The sequence below is a fragment of the Martes martes genome (assembly GCF_963455335.1).
Source record: "Martes martes genome assembly, chromosome: 15".
Lineage (NCBI taxonomy): Eukaryota > Metazoa > Chordata > Mammalia > Carnivora > Mustelidae > Martes > Martes martes.
Genome location: NC_137903.1, coordinates 66,601,862 through 66,614,007, shown reverse-complemented (window position 1 = coordinate 66,614,007; position 12,146 = coordinate 66,601,862).

The following is a 12,146-nucleotide window of genomic DNA, read 5'->3' as shown; positions in this document are numbered from 1 at the left end:
ATCCGAGTGCTCAGGTGATGATATAAGTGACAAAGTTATATTGCATCAGTTTTGCACAAGGCAGCTGTATTCCATGTGTGGGAGGAGTAAGAGCAGATGAGGAAGGGGGAGCTTACTGGTATGAGGCCCATATGCACTGGCTTTGCCAGGGTAGCCCTGATATCTTTTAAAAATATTAAAACATATTCGAAAGACTTTTGATTTAAGGATGCATAAATCCACACATAATTGTTACTTTCTGTGAAGGAACTTATTGGTTCAAAATTACTGCCCTGAGTTTATGGGAGCACTTTCTAGAGCTGTCCCTCTTCGTTGTTAAACTCCTTTTTTCTCTTGCTTCTACTTCTCAAATCGTTGGAGCATAAGGTTATCAGGGCTCTTAGTAACGTGATGTGTAATTTAGGAGTTAACTACTTTGTGTTCTCTCACTTGTTCTGTTTGAAAGATAACCAGTGGCAGTAATGTCCACTCATTGTCTTAAAAAACCATACTCTGAAGGGTAAACTTGTATTCCTGCATTTAAGAGTTCTGATACCTTGATTCCTACTACTTTCTTAAAATAGAACCATTTTTAGAGGTTTCGGAGAATTTCTTAAAGCACCGTTCTCATTGCATTTAAAATACAGTGAGAGTTTTTCATGCTTTTCACCTCTGCATAATTCTGCTGAATTACAGCACTTGCGGGTGGTAAATCTTTGTACTCACTGAGAGCACAGCTGGTTTCCAAGTCAGATGATAGAAATCTCTGATTGGAATTTCTAGAACATACATTATTGCTAGATCGGCGTTTGAATTATAGAGTAAAAACTCAGCTGTAAACGTCTCTCATTCTTTGTTTGGATTTAGCAACACAGTACTCTCTAGGAGCTTTATCTAAGTATTCAGCAACTTCCTCTTCTGAAACATTGGCACAAAACGGACTCAAGTTATTCTGACCCAGGCCATTCCCAGTGACCTTTATAAATGATGTTTTGGGTTTTGTATTTCTAAGGAGCCAAGTCAGCATTTTACACGGCCCTGATAGATATAACTCAGTCTGCCAGACAAGACCTGGGGCGACTCCGGACCAGGGTAATTATACCCCCTCTCAATGTAGATCTGCCCCAGGCCTGACTTGAGCTACTCTCTGGAGGGACGAAGCAGGACACTATTCTCCATCTGCCTTTACCTTAATGTCAGCTACTTTTGCAAGCTCCTAATCCCAAACAGCTGTCTTGAAAATGCAACATTATCTCTTTATGCAGTTGATTAAACCACTGTATGTAGCTACATACATGGACAGAGCCATGTGAGAGGTATATGATCTGCCCCTTTTGTCCTTAAGCTTATCACCTACCTGAAGGACCAAGATGTACACGCAAAGGCTGATACAGAACATGTCTTCTTGATGGGAGGCAAGATGACCAGTTGGAACACAACAACATGGTTGCATCCTCCAGACGTCCCAAATTTTTAGAACACTGCTAATTTTAAATATTCTGTCCACTCCCCCCCCCCCCACAATCTATGAATGTATCTAGGGCCTGCCCTATCTTTCAGTTTGCCTTCGGCAATAAGGGGCAACACACGCCCAACTAAAAACAACAAAAAGCCTCTGGTACACAACATGTACACATTCTGAGTTCAAAAAACATTATAGTCACCACCACAGTAAGTATTGGGAAAAGAGGAGGTTTTTGCATGATTTAAAAGAGGGGGCCACTGGGATTCATCAGTGCAAAAAAACCCCAAGTATTAGAAAAAGGAAGTACATGCCTTTCTGACAAGAGGGTTGGTGGTGTCCTATGTGGAGAGTAGCGTAAAGATAAGAGCTCATTACAGTGCCTGCAGGTGTTGCCGAATCAAAGAGCAGTAATTACTGCCCAAGCCAGAGCAAGGTGGAAATGGAACAGACCCGTGTGAACTCAAGGATAACTCAACATGAATGTGTGTTCCAAGATCACATAGGAGAGAGGTCGTTCCAAGCCAAATGACTCTAGGAGCCTAAAATAGAGCCATAATTAAGCAATAAGACTGACGGGGAACGCATTTCTCAGTGATTATAGCATGCCTCAAGGGATAAGTCACTAGGCCAAAGGTTCATGTGATGAGTGAAGTAATAGCCCTGCGATGTATAGCATCACACTGTTGGAGGGAGAAGGAGACGGAAATGGATAATCGGAGTTTGCAGCCATTTCACGAGCTGTTATTCCAGTCGTTGGGCAGTAATACCCCACGCGTACAGTGTGCCTGGCCGTCGGTTGCATCCTACACCCAGAAGCTCTGGGTTGACACCAGAGCCTTCACTCATCTTCTAACCCTGCAGACATGTCCATCTGCTTATCTTCTCAACCAAACAAAAACCAAGCCATGAAGATACAGATTTGGAAGCGCCCAGCCATGTAGATGGCACTACAGTCTGGTAGAATTTTCATTGCGGGAACATAGACCTGGCTTTTATAACTGAAAAATGGCTGAAGCAACCACCCGAAGTCATTTGCAATATTTTGTCTCATTTACCTGCCGTGCATTTCCCTCAGAAACTACCAGTAGACATGGCCCCACCATCACACAGGTCCAGAAACATCGCTGGTCTTCTAGTCTGAGCTTTCCTGAAGCGCTGAGCTGCTGGTGGGAGTCAGGGAGAACTCCAGAGCCAGTGGGCAGCTGAACCACACTGTGGTGGAGGCAGGCCTTTCACCCGGATGAGAAGCAAGATCCCCACTAAGCATGGTGGGATGAAAATTTTCCAGACTGACAGCTGCCTTGAAAAGCCAACGGAGGCAGTTGTCTAACTTCCAGATCCCTCTCCATGTTTCTGTGGTTCTTCTTCATCACTTCAGAACATCTTTAAAACTCTTCTGAACCAACCTCAGAGAACAGGAATTTTTGTGGTTCTCCATGTCTCCCATCGCACAGGCTAAGGTTGTACCCTGGACAGAATCCTGGCCAAATAGTACTTTAACTTAGATAGTCCAGGCGACCAGTGCTCTCACCCGCCCCCAAAACCCACTTTTTTTCTCTTTTTTTAAAAGATTTTATTTATTTATTTGACAGAGATCACAAGTAGGCAGAGAGGCAGGCAGAGAGAGAGAGAGAGGGGAGCAGGCTCCCCGCTGAGTAGAGAGCCCGACTCGGGGCTCGATCCCAGGACCCTGAGATCATGACCTGAGCTGAAGGCAGCGGCTCAACCCACTGAGCCACGCAGGCACCCCCAAAACCCACTCTTAAGGAAAGAACTGATGGCAGTGCTACAGACGGAATGTTTGCATCCCTCCAAAATTCATGCGCTGAAACCTGACTGCCATGCCATAGGGTCAGGAGGTGGGACTTCGGGGAAGTGATTAGGTCAGGAGGGTAGAGCCCCCATGAGTGGGATTAGTGCCCTTATAAAAGAGACCCCAGAATGTTCCCTTGCTCCTTCCACTGGGTGAGGACACAGCAAGAAGGCAATCCTCTGTGAACCAGGAAACAGGGTCTCACTGGATACCGAATCTGCCAGCACCTTGATCTTGGACTTTCTAGCCTCCAGACTATGAGAAATCAATTTCTGTTGTTTCTAAGTGGCGCAGTCTGTACTACTCTGTTACAGTAGCCCAAATAGACTTAGACAACAGTTATGTCTTGGGGAAACTAAGTAGGTTACTTTTCTCGTGTGTCCCCATTTAATACAATGACGTATTAAAGCAATGTATTTTAGCTTGCGTAGTGGAAATCTTAAACCGCCCCCCTCCAAAGGAATTTCAAGCATCAGAGAGCAGATGTGAGAATGGGGGTGGAATAAGCTGCCTGTAGGGGGCTCGAGGGGATCCTGCGGCCTTACTCCACTCCACGAACTGGGACGGGAGTCCCGGGAGCCTTTATTGGCCACGGCATTTTAATCTCCATTTGAGGAAAATGACCGCGAGCTGTCCTCCCCTGATTTCCTATTACTAATGCAGCATGTAGTTGAAGAAGTGAAACCACCTCTGCCATTCTAGCCACATACATGGCTGCAGAGTAAACCATCCCCTGTCTTCAAACAGCGACTACTTGTTTGCTCGTGACTCTGTGGATTAATAATTTGGTCTAGGCTGGGCAGTTTGCTGATACTGCTGGGATCTCTCAAGTGGATTTGGTGGCTTCCCCGGGGCTGCATGGTCTAGGAGAGCCCCACTCACATTCTGGCAGTTGGTGGCCTGTCACCTGGGCCTTTTTCTCCAGTTAGTCTCTTATCTGCAAGAGGGCTAGCTTGAAATTCTATCTATGGAGGTCCCAGGGTTTCAAGATGGCAAGACAAGCTCTACCGTCCCATATATCACTTCTGCTGCATTCTGCTGATCAAAGGAAGTCATAAGACCAGCCCAGATTCCAGTGGTGGGGAAGTGGACTTCGCATCTTATTGGGAGGAGTAGGAGACTCACATTGCAAAGGAACAGTCATCTAGGAATGGGAGGACTTGTGGTGGTCATTTTCTCAGACAATTTACCACAGTCTGCCCCCACTTGCTACAATAATTCACATTTGTTTCCCGCACAGAATGTACTACCTCCTCCCAAAAAGTCTCATCCCGTTATGGTTTCAGGCATGCAGTCCACGATCTCATCATCTGATCCAGCCATTATGTGAAGGAAATTCCTTGCCTTCGGTGTGGCTCCTCTTCATTTAAAGACCTGTGAGCTAAAACGAAAAGTCACCTGTTCCCACACCTCAACATGCAGTGTGAGACAGAACAGGATAGCTTCTGTGGACATTCCCTTTTAAAAAGAAGAGGGCCGTGAGGCAGAGAGAGGGCATTCTGAAATCTAGCCTGGGGTGCATTGTCACGTCTCCCTCTTCTGGGGAGTGTAATGAAGGGCCTAGTTCTCATCTCAGGGAATGGCTCCCCAGTTCAGCGTTTTCAATTCTCGGCTCTGTACCAGGAGATACCTTTGCTTTTCCGTAAGAAATGACCCATGTTTGCAACTGAGAAACTTATCAGCCTGCTTCCTGTCCATAGAAACTAGAGGGCCCAGAGTCCTCTCTTCATTTGGAAGGTCTTGGTCTCTTTCCATTCAAACTGGTGGTGGTGATGTTGTCGATTTAACTCTCTTAAAACTTTGTTGGTTCTCTTTGACTTTGAGTGGAGCTCACGCATCATTCCAAAGCCATGTTTGCGGTTATTTTGTAATGAAAACCTCTATTGATTTTGTGTACGTCAGGGAGATATGACCCAGTGCCTCTACTGTGGACTGAATTGTGTCCTAAAATATGTATGTGGAAACATTAACCTCCATTGTGACTTTATTTGGAGATAGGGCTTACTTATAAGTAAGGTTAAATGAGGTCATAAGGGTGAGACCCTGATCCCATAGGATTAGTGTCCCCATAAGAGGCAACAGAGAGCTTATACAGGCTCTGTCTCTCTGTCTCTGGCTCTCTCTCTCTCTCTCTCTCATTCTGCCTTTCATATGAGGACACAGTAAGAAGGTAACTATCTGCAAGCCAGGAAGAGAACTCTCACCAGAAACCAAATCTGATGGAAACTTGATCTTGATTGTCCAGCCTCTGGAACTATGAGAAATACATCTGTGGTGTGAGGCCACCTAGCCTGCGGCATTTCGTTATGGCAGCCCAAGCTAATACCAATTTTGGTAGCAAGCAGTGGGATGCCGCTGTAACAAATTTCATCCCACAGCTCCAAAAATATTAACCTGTTCCAGCATCTGAGGTCTGAGGTCTGAAGTCCAAAGTCTCATCTACATCTGCTCTCACTCAGGTATGGCTTCCATAAAACGAGGCTTCTCAAAAGGGTGACTTTCACTCCATATAAATCATGCCTCAAAAACGAGATTTTGAGGAAAAACAGGGACTTCATTATTTTATTTTCTTACCATTCTATGTCAGCAAGTTGGACTAGAATCAGATGGGCAGTTAGTTCTTTTGCTGTTCTATCCACAGAATCGGTAACAAATAAAATTGTTATTTTAGGATAATAATTTGAGGGGTAGTTTTTTATGCAGCAGTAGATAATTGATATGGCCCAGGAGATTGAATCAGGAGCTCTTGTATTTGTATGCACAACCAAATTCAAGCTGACCATAAAGGAGGCCAGCCACCCTTAGGGTGATTAGCAGAAACTCTGCCCCATCTAGGGGGTATATGCCATATCTAAATGATGCCTGCATGATCCGATCAGAACATCCATTGGGGGAAGTGTTAGTGCAGAGCACAGAGAATTGTGGGTCAAGCCCAAATTGCTACCCGAAGGGAGACTGAGACACTTTCTCCAAATTGCCCTGACATGTCTCAGCATCTCGGTCTTTTTTTTTTTTTTTTAACCCTTTTTTTTTTTTTTTAAAGATTTCTTTATTTTAGAGAGAGAGCGTGACTGGGAAGGGGAGAGGGAGAGAGAGGGAATCTCAAGCAGACTCTGTGCTGAGTGCGGAGCCCAACTTGGGCCTGGATCTCACGACCCGGAGATCAGGACCTGAGCTGAAACCAAGGGTCAGGGGCTTAACCACCCAGGTACCCCTCAGGATTTGGTTCTTGACTGCTATCTGTCCAGGTTGACATCCCCTAAGGTCTATATGGTACCACTGGTTCCTCATACTCAACTCTTACAGATTACATCTTCAACATCCCTTAGACCTCCGGGGCTGGCTCTCTCTCGACCCCTTCTACATGTCTCTGGGGGCCACAGAAAATAGTAGGCTTACTTCCTTTACCACTCTGGGACCATGGAAAACTCTGAAAAACCCAGTCCCCTTTTGCTCTAGATGTGCCCGACAGCTTCTCTGGCACAGTGCTGGGTGGAGGGGGCATCTCTCTGACATTTGCCATCTTTTAGATTCTAACCTGGAAAGAAGGCGCGTGTCTTCTTCTTCCTAGAACCTGAAAACCCCACATTCACGCTAGGGTTCAGCCTGTTGTGGGGGGGCGGCGAGAAGACAGTGTAAGAACTGCTTTCGGAGATTCACCAGCATCCAACCCTCTTACTCTGCCTTAGAAGAGTAACTTGTCTTCCAGCCAGGGGAATTTTTATTTTACGTGGGCAGGAAAAAATTGGCTCAAATTGATCAAATATTCTTCCAAATCTTTTTTGTCTGAAGCCTGAAGCTCAGCCTTTTAAACTCAAAAGCCAAGAATTTGTCTCTTTTGTTCTCTGGTTCTGCTGTGACAACCCTCCCTTGAGGCAAGGAATGACTCATGGTCTAGCTGCCCGGATGGGGGAGGGTCAAGGGTAACAGGAAATCACAGGGAAAAACACATTTGTTAATACATCAAAATATGATCCTGCAACACTAGGATTTCTATTCTCTTTCTTACTCTCTGTTAAGTGGAGACAAACCCATCCTTCTCCTTTCTTACAAAGCCTTCTGCTTTAGAGAGGGTTCTCTGGGATGTGAGTAATAAAAATCAACTCATTCTTGCCTACCATCTCTCTGCAAATGAAATGCAGGTGCTGGGAGAGGGGGTAGGGAGGACGGGAGGCAGAGACAGAAATGTAACCACGTCTTTTACCAAGGCACCAAAGACCTCAATTCCTAGCAGGACCGTGCTTTCTCTGATTTCTGCTCGTCCTTGCATGCTGGTTTTGTTCACTCTACACTTCCTGGCCTCTCTGTAGATGCGGTCTAAATTTCAACTCCTGCGGCTATGGTGAGACCAAAATCTCGCGCTCTGCTACCTGAATTCCAGTCGAAGGGCTACTGGCCTCAGTGCGGTCAGTGACCCAGCGGCTGTACCTGGGGGAGGACTTGTGGACTATGCACCACCAATGGAGAAGAAGATTCTTGAAAAAGTGGAGGTTGAGCAGTAACTCCTTAGATCTCTAGTCTACCACGGCCTGCATGGAGATGATTTCACCCTCATTAACCCGTGTCGGCAGTTCTCCTACCGCGTGGCTCTTACCGTACTGCTTATTGTATAGCTGTTTATGGATGTGTCTGTCTCTTCTAAGAGACCACCAGCAACCTGTGGGCAAGCACTTAATTGCCCCTTCCCACAAAGGCAAACCGAGTGCCCTGCGCATCACAGGCACTCAGATGTATTCTTTGAAAGATCGAATGAAGTAATGAATGGGAACGAGGGAAAGTTAATTAAATCAATAAAGCCCCCCCAAATCAATGGATACTTCAAGAGAGAATAATAGGGCATTTATATGGTAGGTAAATTTTTGAAAATATAGCCAGATAACTTCTATTACGGGCTGCAATTTTCTTCAGGCAGAGAAAGAGTTAAGCAGTTTTGCACTGTGTTCATGGACTTCTGACATGATATAAAACACTACAATTTTGGCTTTTCCATTTTAGCTGACATAGTTTAAGTTGATGAATATTTTGATTTGTGCCAGTCTCAGGCAGTTTTAAATGCTATCCCTGCAGGAGTCAAGAAGTCCAGTCATAATCATAACAATATGCTTGTCAGTCAAAAGCACGGAAGATTGTTTAGGTGCAAAGAAAGCATTTTCCCCCGAAAGGAAACAGGGCAATTGAAATCACCTACTTTTCAAGGCATTGAAGTCAAAACTGTTACCAGCTTCATGGTGTGAAAATCCAGGTCTCGGCACCCCCTTGGTCAGACTCCAGTATGTCCTGGGGCTCTCCAGCCAAAAAACAAGTTATAGTCCAAAGTTCAGCAGAAATTAGACTAAAGAGAAAGCACAGCGATCAAGCTTGATTTCCCCATCATTATTTGCAGGTCACCATTTCAGCAGGGAATGTATAATGAGTTCCCCTCCATCCTTGCAGTCAGTGCACCTTGGAATGGATTTGCAGAGCCAACTAAACCGGAGAATTCATGCAATTACACAAGGTCTATGCAGAAGAAAGTGATTTTTTCCCCCCTGAACAGACCGAGCAAATAATACTTGATAGAATTGACCTAAAGGTTATACCATAGGAACTGTTTGCATTATAGCAGGCAAAATTAAAACATTCACATAAAATTGAGTTCATTAGGAAATGGGGAAAAGCCAGAAACTGGTGTGGGAGAAAGAAAAAAGAAATGAACAGCCCGGAGAAATGGATTTCAAAATTGGAGGCAGCCCAGAATTATTCAGACCTTTGGGTATGTTGATGTCAGGACCTTCTTTTTTCAGTGTTAGTGCGACCTTAGCAATTGCAGCTGCTCACCAAACTTGCTCAGCACCACTGCCCCAGCCGAGGAGAATTAAAACACAAACCTGGTACGCCCCTTCCAAGTTTATTGCACTAATAGCAGCTTTTCCATGGAAATGAACTGGTTAAATAAAAAGCTATTATAATAGACAGAACACCTTTCACCCCCAAAGAATTCCATATACCCCATGCTGATATCAAAAGAACCTCCTCATGGGAAAGAGCAATGTGGAAAGCAGAGGGAACAAAAATCTGGTGTTCAGAGCCCGCTGGGAGCTTCAGACAAATATGAAACAATGACTTCATGGAGTAGATAAATTTTTCACATTCTTCAACCAGTTTTATTGGCTAAATGCTCATGTATCCAGTTGTATGCACACGAAGCCGGCCCCAAGAAGAATCTGAGCGGGTATTTAAAAATAACATCCAGGGTGGAAATGTAATAATATGCTAGCCTTTCTGTCCAGCGATTTTCCAGTGTTTCTATAAGTGGGTCATTCTTGAAGTCACCTAAAACCATGTCCTCTCTCTTACGGACAAGGGAATGGTAACTTTGCAAAGGTGAAACAGTGTTCAGCAATCGTAGAGCGGGGGAATGCATACTCTCACGATGTCTAGGTCCAACCTCCACATGCCCCGGTGTCCTAAGATGCAGCACCAACTCTGGCATGCCTCGGTGTGTCCTGGCTCTGGCTCTGGCTCTGGCTCCCAGTTCTGTCCTGTAAGAGTCTTTTCATTTAAGCCACTTTCACTTTGTCCCTGATTGGCCACGCCCCTACGTGCCTCTGAGCCTTCTTGTACTGTTCCCCCTTCTTCCCTGTCTAAGCTCTGTCTTTCTGTCCTTTAGACTAGGTGCCTCCATGAGACTCTCATGGGCTGCACAAGCCTTTGCCAGATTGCTCTCATCTGGATTCCTCTCAGCTGAGGCTCAGCCTAGGCTACCTTGCCTTGTGAGATCACTCATGATTTCATTGGTCCCTGAAGGCCATGGAGGATCATAGAAAATAGAGAAGCTGGAATCAGACTTGGTTGGAGATTGAGGCTCTGTCCCTAACAAACTGTAGTAATTTAACCTCTCTAAAGTTTCATTTCCTCATGTGTAAACTGGAAATCATCGTACCCAGCTTACAGAGTTCTTGGTAATATCAAATAAAGTCATGTATCCAAAACCCTTAATCCCTTACTCTGTAAAGCAAATCAGAGTTTTGTCTCTTGTACCCTGCTTTATCTTTGACACCTAGAAGGATTCCTAGCACAGAGTAGGTGTCAATTAATGCTTATTAACTCAATTAATTGCTAAGCAAATGCTAAATTAATTTATCATAAGCATTAAGCTTAATTAATGCTTATGAACATTCAGTGTGTAGTAAACATTGACTTTCTTCTGTTTTGTTTCCACCATCTGTAATTTTTGGAGGATGGGGCTATGCATATATCTTTTGGTATACTCACTGTGAGGAGCTTTGATGAGTGTTTCCTCCTAGTCATTGGCCTTCCTGTATACTAGATAACTCTCAATGGCACCTGAAGATCCATTTGTCATGGTGGTTAACCCATTTGTCTCTGAACTTCAAAGCTGCTCCCCACAGATGGATGTAATAGCAGAGTAAAAAAAAATCGCCATCATCGTCATCTTAGGAAAAAACAAGGGAGCTAGAAGAAGACATCTGACAAATATGTACATTTATTAACCCTTTTCACCAGCCCAGCGTGCTGAGATTCATGCCATAAAACTAAAAAATAAAAGCCTAACTGCCAATAATAAAGTTATTAAAGAAGGAAAGGAGGATGTAAGGGAAGGAAGGGGCGGGGGAGGAATGGAGGAAGAAAAGAAGATAGAGGGAGAGAAAAAAAAGAAAAATAGAAGAAGGAAAAAAAAAGCTGTGAACATACCGCTGTTGCCTCGAGGCTGCGTGTTTTATGTTTGTTCCCAGGCCTCTCGTGATCGTTCTGGCTCAGGCTGGGAACAACCTCAGAGGAGTTCTAAAATCCCAAAAGGATAGTGGTATTTAAAGTCCAGAAATCTCATAACAGAGTCTCTTCTTCAGAGACCATGCCAAACCACTGTGCATCGGCCTCTTCTATCAGAATGAGAAACTGGGTCTGAGATCCTAGAAGATCCCTTCTTGACTGTAACCCAGGGACCTCTCCATAATTTTTTTAATCAACTTGGACTCTGATGTTGTGCACAGAGAGACAGTTTGGAGCAGTCGGGACAGGCTTTCCCTTGGCATAATGGAAACCACATGCATCATTATGGATTTCTAATGCTCCATTGAGTTGGGTACATGTTGCTTTGAAGAAAAGGAAGCCATTTCCAACCACATTTCTCCTGATTTATGCACGAGCCCCAGAAGGTCCAGACAGGTTGGAAATGATTTGGTAACTGGAGAAGTGACGGGGTGAGAAAGTATACTTTGTAAAAGACGACGAACTTGACTCTCACTTTAAACCCTTGCCTTGGGCAGTGTGTGCACTTCGGAGCTTACCTCATGTCCGTAGTTTGCATCAGATCGAGGGCGAAAGGCTGCACAGCTCGATGAGTTAGGACCAGATTGCTTTGGTAAAAACATTTTCTACGTCGGCCAAACATGTATCAGTCCTACAAGGCACCTGTGATCAACACGCCATGATTCACCACTCTCCGCCCATTCTTGATTCTCTTCTATTCACATGTTTTCCTAACCAGAAAAGTAGAAAGCAATGAGGATTTAAAAAAAATAAAAATGTTACAATCAGCCCCCAGAGAGACTAGAGGAGTCCAGAATGGCACAAACCCAGAGCACTGGACACAGGTGACTACATAGATCTTAGCAAGGAAGCTGGGGTCAGACAGAATCTGACGGTGGATGCTGGAGAGGTTTTCATCAGGCAGCAAGGAATGAAGTCCTGGATTTCAGCACAGTGTCTCAGAGCCGGCGTCAGCTGTCGCCCGGCATCTAGAGCTCCACTCTCCTGCCGGGGGCAGGTGGTCTCCGAGACCACACGCGTGTGCCTCATCTTTCTCCTTCTCCTACTCTTCGACCTATAAACCTTCTGGTCCAGGAGAGTGTGGTCACCCGTCTTTTCAGGTCACTCTTGTTTATC